The sequence below is a fragment of the Lolium rigidum genome, chromosome 3 (assembly GCF_022539505.1).
Source record: "Lolium rigidum isolate FL_2022 chromosome 3, APGP_CSIRO_Lrig_0.1, whole genome shotgun sequence".
In the NCBI taxonomy this organism is placed as follows: domain Eukaryota; kingdom Viridiplantae; phylum Streptophyta; class Magnoliopsida; order Poales; family Poaceae; genus Lolium; species Lolium rigidum.
This window is the reverse complement of record NC_061510.1, coordinates 185,322,969-185,329,048: the sequence shown is the minus strand read 5'-3', so window position 1 is coordinate 185,329,048 and position 6,080 is coordinate 185,322,969.

Genomic DNA, 6,080 nt, shown 5'->3' with positions numbered 1-6,080 from the left:
TTAGGGTTTAGGGTTTAGTGTTTAGGGTTTAGGGTTTAGGGTGTCGTAGTGTTTAGGGTTTAGGGTCTAGGGTTTAGGGTTTAGTGTTTAGGGTGTTTAGGGTGTATGTTTAGGATATAATTAGGGATTAGGGATTAGGGTTTTAGGGTTTAAGGTTTAGGGATCATCGATCGAGTGCACACACACATTATTAGAGGCACCCGCGCCTTTGCTCATAAAGTGCATGCGTATATAAGCTAGTGTGTTTTTTGGCCACCAACGATATATAGATCGAGAGAGAGATTGAAATATATATATATATATATATCCCCAAGAATATGTTCAGATATATATTGAAATATATGCACGAATGATATGTGCAAGGTATGACATGCACGCATGCACACTAATTGTATATATATTATGAGGCAACTTAATCAAATGTGTTTTCATATCTTTGAGAGAACTTGTCAAAATTCAAGTTAATTAATTTATCAGCACTAGTTAGTTGGTCGCCTGCTTGATGCGCAATGAAGTGTCGTTGGCCTATATATATATGTAGGGTTTAATTAGGGTTTAGGGTTTAGGGTTATCTAGCTAGGGTTTTAGGGTTAGGGTTAGGGTTAATTAGGGTTTAGGGTCTAGGGTTTAGGGTTTGGGGTTTAGTTTTAGGGTTTAGGGTCTAGGGTTTACGGTTTAGGGTTTAGTGTTTAGGGTTTAGGGTGTAGTGTTTAGGGTTTAGGGTCTAGGGTTTAGGGTTTAGTGTTAAGGGTGTTTAGGGTGTACGTTTAGGGTATAATTAGGGATTGGGGAGTTTAAGGTTTAGGGATCATCGATCGAGTGCACACACACATTATTAGAAGCACCCGCGCCTTTGCGCATAAAGTGCATGCGTATATAATTGTGTTTTTTGGCCACCAACGATATATAGATCGAGAGAGAGATTGAAATATATATATATATATATCCCCAAGAATATGTTCAGATATATATTATATTAAAATATATATATGCATGAATGCATGAATATGGTAGGCCATGCATGCACACTAATTATATATATATTGTGAGGCAACTTAATCAAATGCACGTGTTTTTCATTCGAGAACTTGTCAAAATTCAAGTTAATTAATTTATCAGCGCTAATTAGTTGGTCGCCTACTTGATGCGCAATTAAGTGTCGTTGGCCTATATATATGTAGGTTTAATTAGGGTTTAGGTTTAGGGTTAGCTACACCTAGGGTAGGGTTAGGGTTAGGGTTAATTAGGGTTTAGGATCTAGGGTCGTTTAGTGTACGTTTAGTGTTTAGGGTTTAGGGTTTAGTGTTTAGGGTTTAGGGTCTAGGGTTTAGGGTTTAGTGTTTAGGGTGTTTAGGGTGTATGTTTAGGGTTTAATTAGGGATTAGGGATTAGGGTTTAAGGTTTAGGGATCATCGATCGAGTGCACACACACATTATTAGAGGCACCCGCGCCTTTGCGCATAAAGTGCATGCGTATATAAGTGTGTTTTTTGGCCACTAACGAGATACATAGATCGAGAGAGATAGATTGAAATATATATATATATATATCCCCAAGAATATGTTCAAATATATATTGAAATATATGCACGAATGATATGTGCAAGGTATGCCATGCGCGCATGCAAACTAATTGTATATATATTATGAGGCAACTTAATCAAATTTATTTTCATATATTCGAGAGAACTTGTCAAAATTCAAGTTAATTAATTTATCGGCGCTAATTAGTTGGTCGCTCGCTTGATGCGCAATGAAGAGTCATTGGCCTATATATATATGTACGTTGGTTTTAATTAGGGTTTAGGGTTTAGGGGTATCTAGCAAGGGTTTTAGGGTTAGGGTTAGGGTTAATTACGGTTTAGGGTCTAGGGTTTAGGGTTTAGGGTTTGGGGTTTAGTGTTTAGGGTTTAGGGTCTAGGGTTAGGGTTTAGGGTTTAGTGTTTAGGGTTTAGGGTGTAGTGTTTAGGGTTTAGGGTCTAGGGTTTAGGGTTTAGTGTTTAGGGAGTTTAGGGTGTACGTTTAGGGTATAATTAGGGATTAGGGATTAGGGTTTTAGGGTTTAAGGTTTAGGGATCATCGATCGAGTGCACACACACATTATTAGAGGCACCAACACCTTTGCGCATAAAGTGCATGCGTATATAAAAGTGTGTGTTTTGGCCACCAACGAGATAAATAGATCGAGAGAGAGATTGAAATATATATATATCCCCAAGAATATGTTCAGATATATATTGAAATATATGCATGAATGATATGTGCAAGGTATGACATGCGCGCATGCACACTAATTGTATATATATTATGAGGCAAATTAATCAAATGTGTTTTCATATATTCGAGAGAACTTGTCAAAATTCAAGTTAATTAATTTATCAGCACTAATTAGTTGGTCGCCTGCTTGATGCCCAATGAAGTGTCCTTGGCCTATATATATATGTAGGGGTTAATTAGGGTTTAGGGTTTAGGGTTATCTAGCTAGGGTTTTAGGGTTAGGGTTAGGGTTAATTAGGGCTTAGGGTCTAGGGTTTAGGGTTTGGGGTTTAGTTTTAGGGTTTAGGGTCTAGGATTAGGGTTTAGGGTTTAGTGTTTAGTGTTTAGGGTTTAGGGTTTAGGGTGTAGTGTTAAGGGTTTAGGGTTTAGGGTTTAGTGTTAAGGGTGTTTAGGGTGTACGTTTAGGGTATAATTAGGGATTGGGGATTAGGGTTTTAGGGTTTAAGGTTTAGGGATCATCGATCGAGTGCACACACACATTATTAGAAGCACCCGCGCCTTTGCGCATAAAGTGCATGCGTATACAAGTGTGTTTTTTGGCCACCAACGATATATAGATCGAGAGAGAGATTGAAATATATATATATATATATCCCCAAGAATATGTTCAGATATATATTATATTGAAATATATGCACGAATGATATGTGCAAGGTATGACATGCGCGCATGCACACTAATTGTATATATATTATGAGGCAACTTAATCAAATGTGTTTTCATTCGAGAGAACTTGTCAAAATTCAAGTTAATAAATTTATCGGCGCTAATTAGTTGGTCGCCTGCTTGATGCGCAATGAAGTGTCGTTGGCCTATATATATATGTAGTGTTTAATTAGGGTTTAGGGTTTAGGGTTATCTAGCTAGGGTTTTAGGGTTAGGGTTAGGGTTAATTAGGGTTTAGGGTCTAGGGTTTAGGGTTTGGGGTTTGGAGTTTAGTGTTTAGGGTTTAGGGTCTAGGGTTAGGGTTTAGGGTTTAGTGTTTAGGGTTTAGGGTTTAGGGTTTAGGGTCTAGGGTTTAGGGTTTAGTGTTTAGGGTGTTTAGGGTGTACGTTTAGGGTATAATTAGGGATTAGGGATTAGGGTTTTAGGGTTTAAGGTTTAGGGATCATCGATCGAGTGCACACACACATTATTAGAGGCACTCGCGCCTTTGCGCATAAAGTGCATGCGTATATAAGTGTGTTTTTTGGCCACCAACGATATATAGATCGAGAGAGAGAGATTGAAATATATATATATCCCCAAGAATATGTTCAGATATATATTGAAATATATGCACGAATGATATGTGCAAGGTATGACATGCGCGTATGCACACTAATTGTATATTATGAGGCAACTTAATCAAATGTGTTTTCATTCGAGAGAACTTGTCAAAATTCAAGTTAATTAATTTATCAGTGCTAATTAGTTGGTCGCCTGCTTGATGCGCAATGAAGTGTCGTTGGCCTATATATATGTAGGGTTTAATTAGGGTTTAGGGTTTAGGGTTATCTAGCTAGGGTTTTAGGGTTAGGGTTAGGGTTAATTAGGGTTTAGGGTCTAGGGTTTAGGGTTTAGGGTTTGGGGTTTAGTGTTAGGGTTTAGGGTCTAGGGTTAGGGTTTAGGGTTTAGTGTTTAGGGTTTAGGGTTTAGGGTGTCGTAGTGTTTAGGGTTTAGGGTCTAGGGTTTAGGGTTTAGTGTTTAGGGTGTTTAGGGTGTATGTTTAGGATATAATTAGGGATTAGGGATTAGGGTTTTAGGGTTTAAGGTTTAGGGATCATCGATCGAGTGCACACACACATTATTAGAGGCACCCGCGCCTTTGCTCATAAAGTGCATGCGTATATAAGCTAGTGTGTTTTTTGGCCACCAACGATATATAGATCGAGAGAGAGATTGAAATATATATATATATATATATCCCCAAGAATATGTTCAGATATATATTGAAATATATGCACGAATGATATGTGCAAGGTATGACATGCACGCATGCACACTAATTGTATATATATTATGAGGCAACTTAATCAAATGTGTTTTCATTCGAGAGAACTTGTCAAAATTCAAGTTAATTAATTTATCAGCGCTAATTAGTTGGTCGCCTGCTTGATGCGCAATGAAGTGTCGTTGGCCTATATATATGTAGGGTTTAATTAGGGTTTAGGGTTTAGGGTTATCTAGCTAGGGTTTTAGGGTTAGGGTTAGGGTTAATTAGGGTTTAGGGTTTAGGGTTTAGGGTTTGGGGTTTAGTGTTAGGGTTTAGGGTCTAGGGTTAGGGTTTAGGGTTTAGTGTTTAGGGTTTAGGGTTTAGGGTGTCGTAGTGTTTAGGGTTTAGGGTCTAGGGTTTAGGGTTTAGTGTTTAGGGTGTATGTTTAGGCTATAATTAGGGATTAGGGATTAGGGTTTTAGGGTTTAAGGTTTAGGGATCATCGATCGAGTGCACACACACATTATTAGAGGCACCCGCGCCTTTGCTCATAAAGTGCATGCGTATATAAGCTAGTGTGTTTTTTGGCCACCAACGATATATAGATCGAGAGAGAGATTGAAATATATATATATATATCCCCAAGAATATGTTCAGATATATATTGAAATATATGCACGAATGATATGTGCAAGGTATGACATGCGCGCATGCACACTAATTGTATATATATTATGAGGCAACTTAATCAAATGTGTTTTCATTCGAGAGAACTTGTCAAATTTCAAGTTAATTAATTTATCAGCGCTAATTAGTTGGTCGCCTGCTTGATGCGCAATGAAGTGTCGGTTGCCTATATATATATGTAGGGTTTAATTAGGGTTTAGGGTTATCTAGCTAGGGTTTTAGGTTTAGGGTTAGGGTTAGGGTTAATTAGGGTTTAGGGTCTAGGGTTTAGGGTTTGGGGTTTGGGGTTTAGTGTTTAGGGTTTAGGATCTAGGGTTAGGGTTTAGGGTTTCGTGTTTAGGGTTTAGGGTGTAGTGTTTAGGGTTTAGGGTCTAGGGTTTAGTGTTTACGGTGTACGTTTAGGGTATAATTAGGGATTAGGGATTAGGGTTTTAGGGTTTAAGGTTTAGGGATCATCGATCGAGTGCACACACATATTATTAGAGGCACCCGCGCCTTTGCGCATAAAGTGCATGCGTATATAAGTGTGTTTTTTGGCCACCAACGATATATAGATCGAGAGAGAGATTGAAATATATATATCCCCAAGAATATGTTCAGATATATATTGAAATATATGCACGAATGATATGTGCAAGGTATGACATGCGCGCATGCACACTAATTGTATATATATTATGAGACAACTTAATCAAATGTGTTTTCATTCGAGAGAACTTGTCAAAATTCAAGTTAATTAATTTATCAGCGCTAATTAGTTGGTCGCCTGCTTGATGCGCAATGAAGTGTCGTTGGCCTATATATATGTAGGGTTTAATTAGGGTTTAGGGTTTAGTGTTATCTAGCTAGGGTTTTAGGGTTAGGGTTAGGGTTAATTAGGGTTTAGGGTCTAGGGTTTAGGGTTTAGGGTTTGGGGTTTAGTGTTTAGGGTTTAGGGTCTAGGGTTAGGGTTTAGGGTTTAGGGTTCAGTGTTTAGGGTTTAGGGTTTAGGTGTAGTGTTTAGGGTTTAGGGTCTAGGGTTTAGGGTTTAGTGTTTAGGGTGTTTAGGGTGTACGTTTAGGGTATAATTAGGGATTAGGGATTAGGGTTTTAGGGTTTAAGGTTTAGAGATCATCGATCGAGTGCACACACACATTATTAGAGGCACCCGCGCCTTTGCGCATAAAGTGCATGCGTATATAAGTGTGTTTTTTGGCCACTA